The sequence below is a fragment of the Tenrec ecaudatus genome, chromosome X, assembly GCF_050624435.1.
Source record: "Tenrec ecaudatus isolate mTenEca1 chromosome X, mTenEca1.hap1, whole genome shotgun sequence".
Taxonomy (NCBI): Eukaryota; Metazoa; Chordata; class Mammalia; order Afrosoricida; family Tenrecidae; genus Tenrec; species Tenrec ecaudatus.
The window spans coordinates 103,172,529-103,195,502 of record NC_134548.1 but is presented as its reverse complement, the minus strand read 5'-3'; the positions used below and the strand labels follow the sequence as shown (position 1 = coordinate 103,195,502).

Genomic DNA, 22,974 nt, shown 5'->3' with positions numbered 1-22,974 from the left:
CCAATGCTCATCTATAGACAATTGGACATCCTCTCATAGAGGCATCACAGGGACGAGATGAGCCAGTCAGGGTGCAGTACAACTCCGATGAAACACACAACTTTCCTCTAGTCTTTGGTGCTTCCTTCACCCTGAAATCAATTCTCCCTTATGAACCTCCTCACAGGGGAACAAATAATGGAAAAGTGGGTGAGGGATGATGGAGGATGATGTAAGATAAAAATAATCTATAACTTATCAAGGGTTTGTGAGGGAGGGAGGGTGGGTAGGGTAGAGAGGGGGAAGAAATGGGGAGCTGATATCAGGGGCTCAAGTGGGAAGAGAATGCTTTGAAAATGATGATGGCGGCACATGTACAATTGTGCTTGACACATTACAGGAATGTGTGGATTGTGATAAAAGATGTAAGAGCCCCCAATAAAAGTATTTAAAAAAATTATGATGGCAGCATATGTACAAATGTGCTTGACACACTGGATGAATGTATGAATTGTGATAAGAGATGTAAGAGCCCTCAATAAAAGTATTTTTAAAAAAGAATGGATTAAAGTGGGGAAAGAGCATGGTAGAATTCTTAACTCATCCTTTTAAATGTTTGTTTTCATATTTTATGCCATATATATTATATATAGCTCATTAGAATCATATAGATATAAATGTTTTTACTGTTATTGGTGTGTGTTTGGAGATTTCCAATCCAGACAGAAAAATAAACATAATAAGATACTTAAAAATCAGAGTTTTATCTGAATTTGAAGGCATCAATGCAAAGCAACTCGGGAACAAAGGGAAGAAAATGCTCAGCATGCCTTGATTCCCTCCAGGTGATGATAGGCACGTGGGGCACGGCTGGTCGTAGTGGTGTATAAATGGAGGGAAGCAGTCAGGAAAAGTGTCAGAGAGAAGATTTCTAAAAACAGAATCCAAACAGATAGGTGGCTAAAATGAGCATTTTTCTGCAACGGGGAACACTTGCAAAGGTGAAAACTTTCTGGATACATTTAAAGGACTTAGATCATACATGGATTGATACAGTAGAGGGAGCAGAATCAGGAGTGGCAACATATGAGTGTTATGTTCCATAGGTCTACTTATAAATACTGTACAAGCATTGAGGGTGAGGACTTATCTATTAACAAGCTAGGTGAATTTTATAATTTTAAAAGTGCAGACAATTTTTGATTAGAAGCAAAATTATAAAATAGATTGGTGACTATGGAATTTGAAGATACCACAGAAGAAGGATTGAGTGTATTTTTGAGGGGAGAGGTGGTTAGTGGAGAGAAAAGAAAAGATGACTTCTGAAGACTGAGTGTGGTTGCTATAAAACTGACACATAAAATTTTCATGGGGGATGAGGGCAGTATTTTGAAATAAAGGGTATTTGGATGTAGTATATTAGGGAAAGAATATCCAAATATAAATTCCTGGAAGTACTATGAATTTTAGAAGAAATCAGGGAAGGAGTTGCTATTTGAGAACTATAATCATTATTTATAAATTTCACAAACATTTAATGAGCATCTATTTTTTTTTTGGCCAGGCACTGTTGTAAACATTGGGACTAGAGTGTGGAAAAAATCAGACATGACAACTGCTCTCAACATGCTAATAGTCAATGGGGGAGAGTCAGACAATAAGCAAATACAACAGTCCCTCATAATTAAAACTATATTATGTGCTATGAAAGGGGGCCGACTTTAAATTAATTGGTATAGGAAAGCTTTTCAGAAAGTTCTATTTAACCTGAAAATTGACAGATGAAAAGGCATGCGAATTAGTGACAAGATTATTTGAAGATGAAAAAATAAGAAAAATTTTATGTGAGAATGGGGTTAATGTGCTGTAAGAATTTTAAAAGAAGAAGAAATCCATTGGGCTAGAATTTCTTGATCGAAAAATATGGTGGCACAAGCTACAGCTGGAGGGGACGACAAAAGACAAGGCCTTGAAGGCCATGTGAAAGACTTTACATTTTCTCTTTTCTTATAATAGGCAGTTATGGAAGGGTTTAAAATGGAAGAAATGACCTAGTTTATGCTTACATTTTGTTGATTCATGTAATGTTGATAATTAAAGTTTTGAGAATAGATGCATTTTCAAAAAGGAGAGTATAAACCTAGAAAAAAGAAGGTAAGGGCTAGGTCATAGAGAATGGGCCCCAATGGGGTATGTAGAGAAGAGGATGAACAAAAAAAAAAACGAGGGAAAAGAAAGGGTGTTCATAAAGGTAGGAGAAGTGTCATGGAAGCCCATGTAAAGGAGGCTGGTTGATATTGCTTAAGGCTAAAAAATATTGATGAGGTGTGAGAAAAGATTGAGATTTGAGAGTAGGAAGCTGCTTTGAAAATGTAGCTTCCGTAGAGAGAGAACAGAGAAGGCGCGGGCAGTAGATTGTGACCACACTTCTGAAAATTTGCTAGTCAGAGACAAGAAAAGGGGTCATCAGAAGGAACACATGCAAAGATCTTTTCAAATTAGTTTGGCTTTGTGCTTGTTTCAGTGTAGGTGTGGCGTAGCACAAATGGGCTGGAAAGGTGAAAGGAGGCAAATGATATTTGGGTGGTCAAGGGTCTGGAAGATAGTGAAGGAGATGTAATAAAGAACACAAGTGTTATTATTGTTAGGTCCCAGTGAGTGAGTTCTGACTCATAGCGAGACCAAGCACATTAGAAATAAACAGTGTCCAATCTTGTGCCAGACTCACAATTGTTATATTTGAACCCATTTTTTCAGTTCCTGTGTCATTCCATCTTGTTGCGAGTCTTTTTTTTCCCCATGGCCTTCTACTTTCTCAAGCATAATGTACTTTTCTAAGGCCTGGTCTCTCCTAACAATATGTCCAAAGTTCATGAGATGAGTTATCACTGTCCTCATTTCCAAGAGCATTCTGGCTGTACATTTTCCAAGCGAACTTTGTTTGTACTTCTGAGTTCATAATACCATATATCCTCAAGTATAAGCCAAGTTTTTCAGCACATTAAAAAATCATTTTATTAGAGGCTCATACAACTCTTATCACAATCTATATATACATCAATTGTGTCAAGCACATTTGTACATATGTTGTCATAATCATTCTCACAACACCTGCTTTCTACTTGAGCCCTTGGTATCAGCTCCTCATTTTTCTCCTCCCTCTCTCTCCCCCCTCCCCATGAACCCCTGATAATTTATAAATTTGTATTATTTTGTCATATCCTACACCATCCAACATCTCCCCTCACCCACCTCTCTGCTGTCTGTCCCCCAAGGAGGAGGCCATATACAGAAATTGTAATCTGTTCCCCCTTTCTCCCTCACCCTCACTCCACCCTTCTGGTATCACCACTCTCACCACGGGTCCCAAGGGGTTCATCCGTCCTGGATTCCCTGTATTTCCAGTTCCTATCTTTGCCAGTGTACATCCTCTGGCCCAGCCAGAAATGTAAGGCAGAATTGGGATCATGATAGTGGGGGTGAGGTAGCATTCAAGAACTAGAGGAAATTTGTATATTTCATCGTTGCTACACTGCACCCTTACTGGCTTGTCTCCCCTCCCCCCCAGCCCTTCTTCAAGAGGATCTCCAATTTCCCACAGATGGGCTCTGGGTCCCCACTCTGCACTCCCCCTCATTCACAATGCTATGAATTTTTTTTTTTTTTTTGGTCTTTGATGCCTGATACCTGATCCCCTCGACACCTTGTCATGTCACAGACTGGTGTGCTTCTTCCATGTAGCCTTTGTTATTTCTCAGTTAGATGGCCCCTTGTTTATGTTCCAGCCTACAGGACCCCAGATCCTATATCTTTTGACAACTGGGCACCATCAGCTTTCTTCACCACTTTTGCTTATGCACCCACTTTGTCTTCAGTGATCAAGTCGGGACAGGCTGGTGTGCTTCTTCCATGTGGCTTTTGTTGTTTCTCAGCTAGATGACCACTTGTTTATCTTCAGGCCTTTAAGACTTCAGATGCTATATCTTTTGGTAGCCGGGCACCATCAGCTTTCTTCACCACATTTGCTTGTGCACCGATTGTCTTCAGTGATTGTGCCAGGAAGGTGAGCATCTCAGACTGCCAAATTGTTAGAACAAAGTGTTCTTGTGTTGAGGGAGTACTTGAGCAGGGGTCCACTGTCCATTTGTTTTCTTAATACTAAACCTATAAATATATGCACATAGATCTATTTTCCCCTGGTTGTATATAAATATATTTACATCTTTATATGCTTGCAGTTAAATCTCTATGACTACCCTTTGGCTGCTAATTCTTTCCTCTATTTCTTTGTACTTTCCTCTTGTCCCACTATCATGTTCAGTCTTCATTTGGGTTTTAGGAATTCCTCTTGGTAATATTGCCCTTGATCCAGCTCTGCCACACCACTTACACCCTCCTTGCCACTGATTCTGGATCACTTGTTGTTCCCTTGTGCCTGGGTTTGTTAACACCCACTTCCTTTCCCCCACCTACCCTACTCCCATGTCCCTCCAGAACTGTCATCCCATTGTTCTCTCTTCTGCCTTGTTTATCCCACCTATCCCTTCCAGGTAGACATGCTATGTACCATCACATGACGGAGTGCAACAAAGCAACAATAGAAAGTAAAACAATAGCTACAACAACAACACACAATAAAACATATAAATAGTTTAGAGTCTGTTTGTTGTCCTTCACGAGTGCTTTCCAGTCAAGTCAAATGGGGTGCCATGTCCTGGCACCACATCTATCCCTGGGGACTTCATTGCTCTGCTCCCCCAGCTGCTCTGCTGCATGCCCCCAAAGGCTTTCTTGGGTGTAGTGAGCTCATGGCGGGCACAATTCCTGCTGTGTGTCTCTAGTGTTGTCCCGAGTGGTGCTATGGGTCAATGAGGAATTCCGTGTCCTATTTTGAGGCTGGCCCTGTGGTCATCTCTATGCATTGCTTTTCTGAGCAGGAACATTGTCCTCAGGGCTTGGTGAGCCAGGATGTGCTTCACTCTTTTTTGTTCCCCTTTCCCCCATCATTGGCTCCTGTGTGCTCTGATCAGACAAGTCCCTCTCCTTGAGCTGTAGCTTCAGTGCTGTCTTCTGAAGTGAATTCTTCTGGGGGTGGGGAGGGTGGTGCTTTCCACTTAGTTGGTAATGGGGCTCGCCCCTCAGGCCTCTCTGCGGTTCCCTGCTTCATGTCACTGTGTTGCGTTCTTGTTTTGGAGCTCCTGGTTGAAGTCTGGCCCTCTTTCTCAATGGAGACACAAACAACACCCTCCTCCTGTGTGGGTTAATGCCCTGTTCCCCTGGTTTCAGCACATTTTTAATGCAGTTTTTGGGGTAAAATTAGGTGTCTCAGCTGATATTTGGCTTATACTCGAGTATATACGGTACTTTCTATATTCTTCACCAACACCCTAATTCAAATGTGACTTTCTTATTTAACCTCCTATTTCCACATGTACATGGGTGATTGAAAATATCATGGCTTTAGTCTGGCATATTTTAATCCTCAAAGCGACATCTTTGTTCTTCAACACTTTAAAGACATCTTGTGCAACAGACTGGCTCAATGAATACATCATTTGATTTCTTGACCGTTGGTTCTATGGGCATTTATGGTGGATACAAGCAAGATTAAATCCTTGAAAACTTCATTCTTTTTTCCATTTATCATGATGTTGTCTACTGATCTGGTTGTGAGGATTTAGGTTGTCCTTACATTAAGCTGTACTATATACCGAAGTATATATGAGTAAGTGATCAAATCCTCTTTATTTTGAGCAAGCAAGGCATGTCATCTGCATATTGAAGGTGGTTGATGAGCTTTCCTATAGTCCTGATGCTGCATTCATCTTCATATAGTTTGGCTTGGATTGTTTGGTCAGTTTGGGCAAATAGTACAGAGGCATACTGCTTGGTTTAAAATCAGGAAAGGTGTGTGTCAGAGTTGCATCACCTCAGCATATTTCTTCAGCCTGTATGCTGAACAAATCATCAGAGAAACTGGAGTATTTGAAGTAGAATTTGGCACTGGGATTGGAGGAAGTCTTATTAGTAACCTTTGATATGCAGATGACATTATGTAGCATGCTGAAAGTAAGGAAGACTTGATGCACATGCTGATGAAGATGAAGGATTTCAGCCTTCAGTGTGGATTACAACTCAATGCAAATAAAACCAAATTTTCACAACTGGACCAAAAGGTAATATGGTGAAGTTGTCAAGGATTTTGTTTTGCTTGGATCCACAATCAGTACTTAAAGAAGCAGCAATCAAGAGATCAAACAACACATTACATTAGGTCAATCTGCTGTGCAAGAACTCGTTAAAGTGTTGAAAATCAAGGATGTTAGCTGGAGGACTAAGGTGAACCTGAAAAAAGCCATGGTGTTTTCCATTGCCTCCTAAGCATGTGCAAGTTTGACCCTGAATAAAGAAGAACGAAGGCGAATCCATGCATTTGAACCATGGTGCTGGAGAAGAATATGGAACGTACCTTGGGCTGCCAAAAGAACAAATGGATCTGTCTTGTAAGAAATCCAGCCAGAATTAGATGCAAGGATAGCAAGACTTAGTCTCATGTGACTTCGGACATTGTTGTAAGGGACACCAGTCTCTAGAGAAGAACATCGTGTTTAGTAAAGTAGCTGGACAGTGAAAAAGAGCAATGCCTTCAAAAAGATAGATTTACGCAGTGGCTGCGTGGATGGGTTCAAACATAAGAACAGTTGTGAGGATGTGACAACAACTGTGACAAAACACAGGACTGGCAGTGTTTCATTCCATTGTTGTACATACGTGACCACGAGTTGGCACCAACCTTAGGGCACCTACCCAAAACAAGAACATACAGATTGAATAAATATGATGAAATGAAGTAACGCTGAGTCACACTTTTCTGATTTTAAAAGTACTCAGTAGTCTATTTTAGGACAACTGCTTCTTGATCCATGAACAAGTTTTGCATGAGTTCATTGGGCTGCTAACTGCAGTCAGCAGTTTGAAACCGCCAGCCATTCCTAAGGAGAAAGATGAGGCTTTCTACTCCTGTAGAGTTACAGTCTCAGAATCCCACAGGAGTAGTTCTACCCTAGATTGAAAGGATTTAAAATTTAATTTTGGATTGTTAATTTTGTTTTCATTTTTTTCTATTTAATTTATTTTTTATGTATTTATTTTTAATTGTTAATTTTTATAAGAAAAAGACCTTCACCTCCATGAAAGTGGAGAAACTGGAAAGAAACTAGGAATAACCACAGAGAAACTTTCATTTTTTAATTGTTTTGTTAGGGGGTCATACAGCTCTTATCAAAATCCATACATACATCAATTGTGTAAAGCACATTTGTACATTTATTGCCCTCATCATTTTCAAAACATTTGCTCTCCACTTAAGCCCCTGGCATCAGGTCCTCATTTTCCCCTCCCTCCCCACTCCCCCTCCCTCATGAACCCTTGATAATTTATACAGTATTATTTAGTCATATCTTTCCCTGTCCGACGTCTCCCTTCACCCCTTTTCCTGTTGTCTGTCCCCCAGGGAGGAGGTCACACGTAGATCTTTGTAATTAGTTCCCCCTTTCCAACCCACCCTTCCTCTACCCTCCCAGTATCGCCACTCACACCACTGGTCCTGAAGGGATCATCAGTCCTGGATTCCCTGTGTTTTCAGTTCCTATCTGTACCAGTATGCATCCCCTGGTCTAGTCAGACTTGAAAGGTAGAATTGGGATCATGATAGTTGGGGGTGGGGGTGGGGGGTGGGAAGAAGTATTTAGGAACTAGAAGAAAGTTATATTTTTCATTGTTGCTATATTGCACTCTGACTGGCTCATCTCCTCCCGAGACCCTTCTGTAAGGGGATATCCAGTGGCCTACAAATAGGCTTTGGGTCTCCACTCCGCTCTCCCCGCCTCATTCATTATGGTAAGATTTTTTTTTGGGGGTTCTGATGATGCCTGATACCTGATCCTTTCTACACTTCGTGATCGCACAGGCTGGTTTGCTTCTTCCATGGGGCTTTGTTGCTTCTGAGCTAGATGGCAATTTGTTCACCTTCAAGCCTTTAAGACCCCAGACACTATATGTTTTGATAGCCAGGCACTCTCAGGTTTCTTCACCACATTTTCTTATGCACCCATTTGTCTTCAGTGATCGTATTAAGGAGGTATGCACACAATGATATGATTTTTTGTTCCTTAAGTTAGTGGGTCCACAGAAGTTGACATTGATTTTCAATAAATCAAACTTAAGAAAGCACACTAATGTGCTATGGGGATACAATTAACAGAAGCTTCTCAAAAGGCAGGAATAATAGGCTTTTAAAAATATATCCCATAGTATCTATTAACGTTTTGTACATGGTAGGCACTCAGCTAATATACAGAGCACCATCTTCAAGGAACTTACAACTGAGAAGAACCAAACAATCATATGTGATGATTGTTTAAAATGATTTTATTGTTAACAAGTACTGTAGTACTTAAAAAGGAGGCCTTCTGTGTGCCCGTAGAAGAGTGGGTTGATATGAAAATGACGCATGGAAGAGCTGAGTTTTTAGCAGGGCCTTTATGCTTGATTATACTTTTTATTATTATTCATGGTGATTTGAGTGATATTTTACATAACATATTTGTTTTCCACTCAACAATTCATACACATTTGGTTTTGCGATATTGATTGCAGTCCCCACAATGTAACAATAATTCTCCCCATTCCTTCCTTTGTTTTCAATTTCAAGTCAGACATCTTTCCTATCCCATCCTGCCTTCTGAGCTTTATCCAGTGGCATGATTTAAAGATAGGTTTTTAAAAAAATAACTAGAAGTAGCTATAATCTATATCCAGGAATTGGATTTTGACCTTGTGTTGAATTGAAAAGATCTATTGCAAGAAAAATGTTAGAAATCCACCAGTGGGTTATTGGGGAAAAAATTGACATGCAAAAATAGAGGACTAAAGTCGAAAAAAGACACTAGTCTGTGTCAGGAAATTAGAAGGCAAGAAGTCTTGCCTTCTGAACACCATCCTCCAAAACGAAAAGATATATTTATGTCCTCGTCACCACTGTGACCCTGCTCAAAAATACTCAATGCAAGTAGCATAAGGGAGTGTAAAGACTATATATGTGAAATCAAGAAGAATTGTATTTGAATTCTTACCCTTCTACTTAGTGACTTTATGTCATTTCCCCCCATTCCTATACAACATATATTTTCTCTTATTTTGGTTCTTACAGGCAGATTTTACTTTTATAGAATTACTTCTTTCCCAATATAGATCCATAGAGCTTGAGGTAAGGTAAACACTCCTTCACCCTCAATCACTGCTTCAAGGAAAGTCATGAGGCCTAGACCTGGTCAGACAATTCATCGCATATTTTTGGCTAAAGGTAGTAAACTTAGAAAATGAAAGAAGCATCTATCTACTGAGAGGATGGAATGTTCACCAGGAGCTGCTGGCTATCATCTTTCTACAAGCAGGTTGAAACCTGCCCCCAAAGAAAGTTAGTGCAGTGAAAAGCAAAGCTGAGTGACTAAGATGGGAAGAGGCGACACGATGACATCATTAAGCTTCCGACTCTAACCACCAATAAAGGTCCTTAACCTCCTCATCTTCCACCTACACCCTGGCCAACTTTTAGTTACATAAATCAATGAACTTCTTGTTTATACCTTAAATCAATTTGTGTTAAATCTCTTTTGCATGCAATTAAGTAACGCTAATAGATATACTATATGACCTTGGGCAAGTCATAATCTCTCGGGTTCATGTCATCTGTTAAATGTGATGATTCCTCTTTTATCTATTCCACAGGGTTATTATGAGGATCACATACAAAAATGGAAGCATTTTGACAACTCTAAGTGCTTTTAGTATAGGTATTGCTGCTTTCTTTTAAAGAGGAAACATTATTTATGATGATTATGTTTTCTTTAAAAACAAAGAAACACTAGTCTATTAGAAATTACAGGCACTGAAAATGCACAAGTCTATGTCCAACTCTAAGGGTTAGAGTTAAAAATCTCACCACAGGATTTGTTTTTGATGAATGAAACCACGGATGATTTTTCTTTTAAGAAAATAATATAAAAACCTGCTTATTATTCCACCCAGAATATGCAAAAGCTAGCATTTAACTTTAAGGCTGGTTCTTAACAGCATGCACAAAAGTTTTGCAATAAATATTTGGTGCTGTCTCATATACTCCACATATTCAACTTTTCACTCTGAGTATAGTTTGTAAATATGGTTTTTAGAGAAAGGAATTTAAGAAATGGCAAAATTGAACCTTGGAAAATTACATTAGTCATTCAAAATAGAAATATTTTTAAATTGGCTCAAATACTGTCTCTACCACCTTTCCCCTCCCACTCCTTTCCTTATATACCAAGTTATATCTAATGAACCAGATGCTTAGATAATAATCTGTGTGAACTGAGAGAAAAACACTGTGATTGCCGAAGGAGCTTAATTTATAACCCGACACCTTCAGGACCTAGGATCATCTGACATATTTACAGATGCTTGGATCATAGGGAGATGTGCATATGTTAAGGTAGATAATGGATAGAGATCCTATTAATATATCCAAATGTATGTTAACCTGAGGAGATGAACTATCTTACTACTCTGTCTCTTTTTTTTTCAAAGCTTATAGCACCCAGTTTTCCCAGGCGGTCTCCCATCCAAGTACTAACCAGGCCTGGCCCTGCTTAACTTCCGAGTTCAGACGAGATAGGGCGCATTCAGGGTGGTATGGCTGTAGACCATCTTACTACTCTTAGTCTTGGAAATCTACCTTGATGCTATTGCATCCTGTAAATGCATGCTTATTTTTCCTATATTTTTCATAGTGAACTAGTGACATAAATAGTGCTGGCAAAATTTTATTTTAAGGTCAGCAGCTGGCACAGCAAATTCATATTTAGAAAGTAAGCAGAGGGAGTTTAAACAATTGTCTTCTTTATGGCAGAAAGATGTTCTTGCTTTTAGTTTTTTTCCATCCATTTTCACTGGCTAGAAATGCTAAAAAATGCAGTTTCTTAAGGGAAAAATTGGTCTGGGTGCCACAATATTCTAGGCAAATGAATTTCGTAATGGAAAAACCATCACTCATGAGTATATAAATCTAGTTTCTTGTGGATACTGATGTACTCATCTTTTTTCCCTTTTGACATTTGTGGAATACATTCCAGCAACTAAAAAATATCCTTAAGGTGTTTTCTACTTAATGCATCTGTGAGGAAAGCAAGTGTATGAAGTCAACATTCACCAGGTTGCATACTTTTAGTATATATAATTTAATGTAATCCTGGACACCTTGTTCTTTCTGATTGAACCCAACAATGAGCCGAAGGGTTCCTACCATAGTCCTCATCACAAGAATAGCAAATGCTTAAAAATAACATTAAGTATTTGTAGGAGTTGTTGTTTTTAACCCAGGCAAGTGTTTTGCCACTTAGGGACATGGGGGTTTCAAAAACCAGATCATTATATTTTTAATGTTTCAAGCATCATTCTTTCTACTACCTGTACTAGCTATATAATCTGTTGTCAATTTGAGAGGATTATGAGTGAAGGCGTGGAGTCTAGCCTGTCAATCATTGTATAGCCAAGGAGGACTCTGTGTGGGCATGGCCTTCTCCCGAGGATTCTGGGAACTCCTATATTTCCTCCTTGGAGGTGGGAGACACAGACTCTCTCTGCTCACTCCCTGAGAGATGCTCTACCGACAAGACACATGGCAGTATGCTGATAGACCCTGTGTCCTGGGACCTGGAGGAGCCATGTGGGGTCCCCTGCCAGCGCTGAGATGCTTCTACCGCCACTGGATCCACAAGACTTCCCACCCAGTGGCCTGTGATCTTCCCACATTCTGCGCCATTGCATGTGTTTCATGAGTCTGAAGAGGACTTTATAGATTGGTATCGGACATATGGGCTAATATTGAACTTATGGACTTGATCTGGACTGGTCTTGGATGTTTTCTCAATATTCAATTACTCTTTGATATAAAACTCTCTCTTATACACATGTGAGTATCTATAGATTTGTTTCTCTAGTCTCACCGGAAGAACACACTATACCATACCCATCAACCTTGGACTGATATCTTACAAAGGGTTACACTAATTTTAATTGTGATAAAACTGATACTCAGGAGGCTTAAATGATTTGCGTGTCATTCTGGAGCTGACATGCAGCATAGATACACGATTTAAAACTATGTCTAGGACAAATAAAGAAATTACTTAAACATCTACGTTAATGTTCAAACTCACTCGACTGTTCCACCATTTAAGCAAAAAGTGACTTAAATTTAAGCATAATGCCCATTTCTGAAATAACATAGTAATTTAGACTCTTAAAAGCAATCATACATCTGTCACCTCTTTCTTTCCCCAGGGTCAATCCCAGACTCTATCTCCCATGAAAATCAGCAACTGTGATATTTTTTTTTTGGTGACTTTCAAAGAACATTCAGTTTATTTCATTTAAAACTATAAAAACTAAAGTTGAGAGAGGGAAAAAATGACTTGCTCAAGGGAAAAATCACCAATTAGAAGCAGTCTAACTACAAGCACAGATCACTAGCTTGTTCAGGCTAATGTCTCAATTTTCCTAATTATTATTGGCTACTTTATTTATTTGGTATTCATAGGCTGAGTAAATCAAAGGATATAAACTGTTGTGAATTGTAAGCATTATATTAACCATAAAGATATCTAACATTATCCTGTCTAAATGCCCAAGCTTTCCCCTACATATGTGCTCTTTCCCCACAGTTGCCTACCTGGGGATGTACCTGTTATCCTTAGTGATTTGAAAACAAAGAAAAGAAGCTGGTATTATCAAAACCAGAAGCTCTCAATTGGAATCCAGATTCCTAAGGAGAGATTGCTGGTTGAATAACATAGGTGTCTCTTGTGGGACTCAATAGGCTACTTTGGGGAGTGCTGAAACAAAAAGATGGAGACTGGGAATGGTCATTTTGGGAGTAATTTGTGTGCCATGGGGCCGGATCCAACTCCTAAGGACCTTATAGAAAAGAATTGAATTGCCGCAAAGGATTTCCTAATCTGTAGTCTTTGTGGGAAGCCTGGCTGGAGCAGGGGTTAAGTGCACTCATGCTAAGAGGGATTTGGTGTTTGAACCCACCAGCTGCTGCATGGGATAAATATGTGACGATCCATTTCCATAAAGATTGCAGCCTTAGACACCTATGGGGCCATTCTAGTCTGTTCTGTAGGGTTACTATGAGTCAAAACTGACTTGGCAGGCAATGAGTTTGGTTTTGGTTCATCTTAGTTTTTTGCCTAAAACAGAGTAAATTCATTCTCACAAATATCCCACTGGCCACTTACCATTTTACCCAGGTGTCTCGAAAGCACCTCCGTTCTACACATCTAAGATTAACGGTGTCTTTGTATAACCTAGGCTCCTTTGGCACTTGTTATTTTGTTGTTTCCATTTGCTTTTTATTTTATTAATTTTTTAAAAAAATGTACCCGGTTTATTTTATTTCACACTATTTGAATGGGATCTAATGTAGACACACTCACCCAGACATCAAACAGTGTTGTACAAGCAGTACCACAAGCAGTTTCAAAACATATTCTTCCTCCTCGTTCTCCTTGATATGAGCTCCCCTTTATCCTTTGCTCACCTTCTCTACCCCCTGGAAGGGGGTATATTCTAGTTAATATATGTATAGAGTCACACATACTGGGTTTCATATGCCCTCAGATATAGAAAATACATAACAAAGTCAGGAAAGCTACCAACAATGACAAAAGGTAGCAGAAATAAACCACAGTATGGAAAAACAAAAACAGGAAGTATTAAAAAGTAGATCAAGCAAAAAGTGCATCTAAAGGGAGATCAGATGACAAGGTTTTAACCATGCCAGTCAGATTTCTCATTTTAATCTATGATAATTGTTTCTACAATACTCTGATCACCAAGTTATTGCCATCCTTCAATTATGGTTAGAGGGAAATGACCGGAGGTTTCTTCCCTGTGTGGATCCTGCAAATATATCTTGGAATTCCACTGTCATCCATAGCCTTCTGCAAACCAGGCCCTCTCAATTTAAGCTCTGATACTATTCCCTTCTTCAGATTTAATAATCTTTGGATCATGGATGCTGGTGCGCTTCTTACTTCTGGGCTTACGTGATGTCTCATTTAGATGGTTTGCTTGTTTGAAAACAAGGTTTTAAAACCCCAGACACTATTCTTTCTGAAAACTGGGCACCATCTCATTTCTTCACCATGCTTTTCTATAGCACCTCTATCTTCCATGTTTCTTTCATGAGGATGAGTATTGAGCAGGATCATGCCATAAGAATGAATTGTTCTTAGATTGGAGCGAGGATTAAGTGCAAGCCCCAAATCCATTCCTGAATTTATGTTTTCTATCTGGTTCACTTTAGAGACATCATTAATTTATGGCAGATAATCTTATTGATTATCTCTCTGGAGCATAGGGACCTTCTGTTTGTAGTGTCATTGATTTAGCCTATGGTAATAATTTAAAAATACTATTGAGAAATGGAGATTGGATAAGTGTAGGCTAACTACAAATCACAATACATGGATTATTGATTTATAAAGAATAAATCCTTATGTGACTTGCCACTATTTACACAAACAATGGGAGTTGGTGGTCAAGAAAAACTTATACAAATATTCACTGACAATGTGAGACACAGGTCTGCCAGAATAATACATGTCTAAATACAGAAATTAGGGCACTGCAACAGTAAGTATATGTTAGTCTGCCTGACAACAGTTCAATATTCTTGGTATAGTTGTATCCTGATTTTTCACACACCGTGTAGCTTCGATCTTAAGTGCTACAGGTGTGTTCGAGATAGAGCCTAGTTCCACCAAGTGGGGTTGCCACATCACATCCCTCGGGTATGAACACTGGAGTGTGTCGTACTCCTTGAAGACCCAGGGTTCAATGTCTCAGTATTCTGTGGCACATGGTCTCAGTCTCCATGGGGATGTACAGAACTCGGATCAATGTTGCTTATTAGGAGCACAGTATTAGACAATTAGAGTCCTTAGAATTATTATTAGTCATTCCCTGCCCCCACTAGGAAGTTGATAATCCCCATTTTTCTGTCAACAGACACACACTTGTCTTCTTCAAGACGTTTACACTGCCCCCCCAATCCCCCACCCTGCCCAATCCCTCCTAACTTGATTTCCTCCCCATCCTCATCACTCTGGTAAGAATGCCTGCCAATCCATAAGGATTTCATCACACATTGGCATGAAAGCCACTAAGTTGTCACCTTCCCCTTCTGCCTCTCTTGGAAATCTGCTCCCTGCGGAAATGAGGATGCTCTCCACCAGGAAGCACACATAAAGAGGACGGTGCATGGTTCCTGGGCACCAGTCAGGCTGGCTCATGAGCTGCTTGGCCGACCTGGCCAGTGGACTGGATGGCCTGAAAGCCTGAGCCTGTTCCTGTCCTGGTGTTCATCCCTACAGCAGTATCTGTCCTTTTGTGATGGACTAACTTCACTCAGCATAATGGTTTCCAGATTCCTCCTCATTGTGAGATGTTTCATGGTTTCATCACTGGATACATTGTATACCATTGTGTGTATATACCAAAGATATCTTATCCCTTCTGCTGACGGGAATTTCGGGGCGTTTCCTACTTCTTGCTATTGTGAACTGTGCTGCAATGAGCATGGGAGAGAATACGTCTGCTTCTGATCTGTCTCATTCCTTTGGGGTATATGCCCAGCAATGGTAGTGTGGGATTGAATGTTATTTCTATTGCCAGCTGTGTTAGGAATTGCCATATGGTATTCCACCGTGGTATTAAGTATTTACATGCCGACCAACCATGTATAAGGGCTCTATTCTCTCCATTTCTTCTCCAGCATTTGTTGTTCTCTGTTTTTTTTTTTTTTAATTGGGCTACGGTTGTGGGTGTTGGATGGTAACTCCTCATTGTTTATTCATGTATTTGGTTTACCTCTAGATCTGTCTTGTTTTGAGTACTGTTTTCATTGTGTTAACTTCAGGGTAGGGTTACACTCTGTGATGTTCTCATGTTTGTGTGCCACAGTTGTTGATTTACTTACCATAGAAATATGGTCAATATTTACTTAATACTGGTTTTATTTTGGGGAATTCTCTAAAAGTTTAGTTGTTTGAGAATATTTTTATTTCTTCTCATATTTGACAGATAACTTTCAAGAAAGGACTCTTGGTTGACAGTTTTTTCTTTCAAACTTTGGTATAATTTGCTTCATTTCTTCTTTGTTGCATGATTTCTGAGGAGTGGACTGCGTTTATTCTTATTTATTTACATCTGTTGGTGATGACTTTTCTCTCTCTCTCTCTTCAGTCTCCTTTTCCTTAAAGTTAGATAATTTGATGACTATATGAATTCACCCCCAACCCCCCACCTCAAGGTCTCACCTTTTTTGTGTTTTCTCTGCTTCATGTATGGTTATCATTTTCTCCTTTGTGATATTGGGGAATTTCCCCCCCATGAATTCTCTACTATTTTATTAGTAGACTTGTTTGTTTTTTCCTGCTTCAGTATTCCAATGAGACATTTATTATTTCTTGTCATGGTGTCCCACATCATCCTTAGGCTTTCTTCAGATTCTTTTGCTGTTTTGTTTGATTGTTTCTCTTGTTTGCTTAATTCTGTGTTGTAGTCTATGAGTTCACTGATCCAATTTTCCTTTTCTTCCCTTCATTGCTCAATTTTTTCTATTTTGATATTTATTTCAGTTTTCTCGTTGTTTGGCTTCTGGGTTTCTTTTGGGTATGTGGTTTTTAGAATCTCAATTTATTCCTTTGATTTCAGGATTGATCCCCAGATTTCTTGTACGGTCCTAAACATTATTCTCCTGTATTCTCATACTGGTAGTTACAAGGCTTCGTTTTCTGTTCATTTCATTGGGTTTGGGTAATCTTCAATTGATAGCTTTTGATTATCTTTATTTTTTTTGTCATTACTGCTCTCTGTTGTTGTTTGCATGGCATAGTGGTTCACCTGTGGATGAGTAGGGTTCTGAGTTGTGTAGCAGGGGTTTGACTCTTTGGATTAGAGGAGGAAGATCAGATTGGAGCTGGAAATCATATTGTGTGGAGATGAGGAAGAAGTGATAGGGTTGAATGAGTAGGATGAGTAGATGATAGGAATATGAGAGGAGGGTTTAAGTGGTGATATTAATCATTCATGGTGTTCTGGTTAAATACAGTACCTTTTTGCAAATTAGAAAAGGGGATTATAAGAAGTATGCTAGTACTTGTTAGTTTATGTGAAAGTATGTCTCGCTGAGAAAGGGAGAGCGGAGTCTTAAGGTAGCGATGAATAGAGTAGGTGGAGAGTGTATCCAGTATTCTAGCAGTGTCACTTATCAACCCACTATATAATCTAAAGCATAACACAATGACGTTACTGTGTTTATAATAAAGGCACTTTAGTTTGGCATGACATCACTTCCCAGCTCTCAGTTATTTGATTGTTTGGTTAAGGAACTTGGTCCCTATAATGAAGATTGTGAAGGAAAACGTGGAGAAGTAGAGAGATTTTGTGCCATGCCAATGTTTTGGCCCTCCATGCAAGGACCCCAGGGGGTAAATAGGTAGGAGGAATGGAGAGGCAAGGTAGTGGGGCTTCCATTCAGAGGAGGTAAGTCCTGGCACCGTTAGGTCGCCAAGCTGGGGGAGGGGGAGCCATGAAAAACTCACCGATACACCAACTTCCAGTTCTCCTGAGGGAAAAGTAGTTTTGGGTTTTTTTTACAAAAAGAAAATTATGAAAAATAATCTTGAAGCACCCAGAATTCAGGTCTCACATCTGATTTCCCAGGTTGTGTGTCTCTACCTGTTAAAGTCTGGCTGAGACTGGTTGATTTGGATAGAGGGGGTCTATCTTGTGGCCATGTTTTGAACAACTCTAATTTAACAGTTTGTTTGATATATAATTCACATATCATACAATTTAATGGTTTAAATACATTAAAAAGAGGTGTGCAATCATCACCACAATCAACTTTAGAGCATTTTCTTAATTTTTATACTCATTATTATTAGCTCCCCATTTCCCACCAACCTTTTCTGCCCTAACCCTAGAAACGATTAATCCAGTTACTGGCTCTATAGATGTACCAGCCTTGAATTTCATATAAAGAAAAAACATATAGAAAGCTAAAAACTCTAACATCAACAACAAAATAAAACAGAGGAAAACCTCACTAGAAAAGAAAGATGAAGAACTAGAACGACTTTAAAATGAATCAAAGGGAAGAATAAGTGATAAGGTGTTAAATTTTAACATAATTACATATGTATTACTTCACTTTCCAATTCACTCTGTTTGATACCAAGGCTGTTCACATCCCTGGTCAATGGTTAGGGAGGATTCTCTCGAGGCTTATTCCGAGGAGGAACCCTACAAATGGATTTTGGGGTTTCACTGTCATCAGAGATCTCTTCATGAGGTTAATTATTTAGTACGGCATGATATACATACATATATATATATATATATATATATATATATTGGTTTCACTTTAGAGACATTATTATATTTTTATTGCAGAACATTATGTCATCCCTATGGGCCATATGGTAATTCTAATGAGTGTATCATTTACTTACCTAATGGCAGTCTTAAATTGCCATTTATTGTACATCCTCAATGAAAGAGATTTAAACTAAAGTCGGATAACTTCCAAATCCAAATCCTTCTTATAGTAGTTATCTACCTGTGTGAGTACACTACTGTAGGGACAAGCAACAAGAGGGGCACAAGCTCAGGGTTGCATGGCACCCAGTCTTCTGGCTAGGGGGCCAGAGTGGCTAGACAGCCTTGTAGAAAGCTTGAGTGGTGCCAGTGAACTATGCATCATCCTATCTAGGTGGATATCTTGAAGGTCACTTTGGCAGAGGGCTCCTCACTTCAGCTGGGATCAAATTGTCAAGGGTGGGTGAGTGTATGAAAATCTATGACAAGGTCCCCTCAGACAAAAAGACATCCCTATTATAGGGATGAAGGATGATGAGGGGAAAGTCAAGTCAGGAGAGGGGAAAGCAATCAGTCACATGTGGGAGAACACAAGTGTGTGTCTGTTGGTAGAAAATATACAGGACCAACCTCCAAGTGGGTGAAAAAATGACTAAAAATACTTCTAAGGTGGGGAGTATACATGGCAATATGCATCTAATAAGCCACATTGGCCCAAGTTTCTGTACACACCTTGGGAACTTGGGCCAAGTGCTATAGAACAGTAGCGCATTGAATCCTGACTCTTAAAGGCACACACCATGATCCAAGGGCTAAACCGGAGGAATCTGATGTGGAAACTACTCTATATCAAACACACCTCTAATCTGAGGACTTGAGGCAAATTTTACGGTGTTCAAAGAAGCCGAAGACAGCTATACCAAAATTATTGAACTGTCGGCTCACGGACAAACATTGACTTAATGCATCAATGCCCTTCTTGCTATATTAAGATATATATTATTCTGGCTGATCTGGGATTGACACTGTCAGTGAATATTATTATAAACTTTGCCTGACAACCAACTCCCATTGTTCGAATAAATAGCGTCCAGTCATAAAAGTATTTATTCTGTACATGTGAATCATTCATGTATTGTGACATATAGTTAGACTACACTGGTCCAATATACCTTTCAATAGTTTAAAAAATTTATTACCAGGGGTTAATCAGTGACACTATTAATGGAAGATCTTTATGCTCCAGGAAGACTATCTGTAAGACTCTCTACCCTAAATTAACAAGGAGATCTCTAAGGGGAACCAAAGATGGTAAAATACATAGATCCAGGCATGGATTTTCAGCTTGCATGAAATCCTAGCTCCAATTTGAGAAAAGTAGTTTTGATATCAAGGCCCTGCTTTGTACTCACCCTCATGAAAGAAACACAACAGATATGAGTGCTATAGCGAAACATGGTGAAGAAAACACAGGGTACCTGGCTATCAGATAGAATGGTGTCTGGGGTTTTAAAAGCTTGTTTCCATCTCATTTAAATGAGATGTCAACTAAGTCCACATGGAAGAGGCACACCAACATCCGTGACTCACGGATTGTAAAGTATGTAATCCAGAAACTGAAGGTGGGAATAGTTTGAGGACCTAAATTGTGAGATTCTGGCTTGCAGAAGGCTCTGGATGACAGTGTAAGCCCAAGATTCATTTGTGAGATCTACACAGGAAATGAGCTGCCATGGATTTCCTTCTATCCATATTTGAGGAATCAGGATAAACTGGTTACCAAACAGAGCATTGGAGAGATGACTATTGAAGATCAAAATGATAAACTTGACTTGAAAGTTAAAAGCTTGTCACTTGGTCCCCACCCCCCCCAATACATGCTGGTCCTATTCTGGTTCTCAATATTTTCCCTCTCTGTGTTTATATTGGGGCTTATCTCAGATGTATTTTGTCCTGTGGGTTGCCCTCTTGAATTTTTGTTATGTATGTTTTTCAGTATATGAAACCCAGGATTGATGAACCTACAGAGACTAACCGTAGAATGAAGGGCTCCAAGGGGGGTAAAATGGGACAGGAGGGGATAAAGGAGAGCTGATATCAAGGAGTTCAAGAAGAAGAACAATGTTTTGAAAGTGATTGTGGTAGTACTGCTTGATGTGATTGAAGTATAGAATGATGTGATATCCATATTAGCCCCAAATAAAATGGTCTTTTAAAAAATCTTCATCGGTAGTGGAGTAAGTCTGCAAAAAAGGCAATTGTAGTTGAGCTTAGCATTGTATTCAATGTACCATTTTATTGTTATGTATTTCTTTAAAATTAGCCTTTGATTTTTAGTATTAAATTAAGATTTTATTAGGATAAAGAATTCTGATTAAGAACCTCATGCGGGACTTAGTTTCCCCTTGAGGACCTATATAAATAATGGTAAGCAATTTTTCCCAATGGGAGGTTGTCCCTCCTGGTTTATGGTTTTGGTTTATTTTAAAGGAGTTGATAATGAAGTTGTTTCTCCTGACTAGTGGCTGTTGGATTCCAATATCAGAATCCAACCATCAAACTTTCAACTGGTCAAATCATTGTACCATTTAATGCCTGCCTTCCCCAATAGATATCTAGCTATTTGTCAAAATGATTAAGGGACAAAAAATAAACAGGCAAAAATGCAGGAAGAAATACTATCTTATTTATTTATTTATTTTAAACATTTTATTAGGGGCTCATACAATTCTTATCACAATCCATGCATATAAATACATCAATTGTATAAAGCACATCTGTACATTCTTTGCCCTAATCACTCTCAAAGCATTTGCTCTCCACTTAAGCCTTCTGCATCAGGTCCTCTTTTTTTCCCCCCCTCCCTCCCCGCTCCCCTCTCCCTCATGAGCCCTTGATAATCCACAGATTGTTATTTTGTCATATCTTGCCTTATCCGGAGTCTCCCTTCCCCCCCTTCTCTACCGTCCATCTCCCAGGGAGGAGGTCACATGTGGATCCTTTTAATCAGTTCCCCCTTTCCAACCCACTCACCCTCCACTCTCCCAGCATCGCCCCTCACACCCCTGGTTCTGAAGGTATCATCCACCCTGGATTCCCTGTGCCTCCAGCTCCCATATGCACCAGTGTACAACCTCTGCCCTATCCAGTCCTGCGAGGTAGAATTCAGATCATGGTATTTGGGAGGAGAAAGCATTCAGGATCTGGGGGAAAGCTGTGTTCTTCATCGGTACTACATCGCACCCTGACTGACCCATCTCCTCTCCTAAACCCCTATGTGAGGGGATCTCCAGGGGTCGACACTTCGGCCTTGGATCTCCACTCTGCACTTCCCCCTTCATTCACTATGGTATATATATATATATATATATATATATATATAAAGCAACTATATATATATATATATATATATATATATATATATATATATATATATATATATATATATATATATATATACCCATCACCACCACCATGGCTGCATGATTGGTAATCTGGTATACCAGTGCTGAGTGGTTCCCTGTCTAGCTTTGAGGGTAGCAGGCACTGGAGGGAGAATGAACCTAATTTTATGGAATATTTCTTGACTCATTCAGACAAGGCTACTTTGTTTCCAGTAGTCTCACCCACAACTAAACCAGACCAACTACTACTGAGTTCATTTCAACCCATAGTGACTCTGGAAACCAGTCTAGAAATGCCCCATAGATTTTTCATGCATAAATCTTTATGGAAGCAGTCTGCCTCTTCTTTCTGGGTTTGACCTGCTGGTAATTTGGTTGGTAGCTAAGTATTTTAACCCAAATGCCATCAATCAGGTATGTTAATTATCCCACAGTAAGTAATATTTATTTATATTCACATATCTTGGGTTCCACTTTATTTTTTGCATTCCTGCCTCCCACATCAGATAGTTAAGACCTCCAAATGGCAAGGTCCTTGTTTTAATTATATTTGCATTTATTACAGCACCTAACAGTCCCTGAAGTATTCAAGAGACCTTCAGAAATTTGTTAAAATAATACATACACAAATCCATTCATGTAGACAAGAGGAAAGTTTATTGAAACCTCACTCAACTTTTCTACTTAAGAAAGCATATTAATATGCAGATGAATAAGGACAACCATAAATTGATCAACATTTAAAGAAACAAATAAAACTTCAAACTTCCATTTTAAAATATATCAGTAACTTTAGTTGTAGCACATCTCAAAACCAATCTGTGACACAAGGATACATCATAACCCAATGGTTGAAAGCTGCTCTTTAAAAAACAACAACAGGAAAATACTTTTTCTCTCTGTTTCTCTGGAAGTGTAGATCCAGGGCTATTTAGAGTTGGGATTAAGCCTGGCATGTTTCTTTTAAGGTTTCCCCCCACCCCCATGCTTTAGTGCTTTACTCATACACACACCCTGAAGCCTTTGATGATGGACTCATTTTTAGAAATCTAATACATATATCATTGTCCTTTCTCATAAATGCACCCCTCCAGGTCAGCAC

The 22,974-nt window shown here is 39.2% G+C and overlaps 1 pseudogene; it reads right to left on the bottom strand.

The window, feature by feature from the left end:
• Window positions 1-10,603: 10,603 nt before the first annotated feature.
• LOC142435185 (5S ribosomal RNA) lies at window positions 10,604-10,722 on the bottom strand (annotated as a pseudogene).
• Between the last annotated feature and the right edge of the window lie 12,252 nt (window positions 10,723-22,974).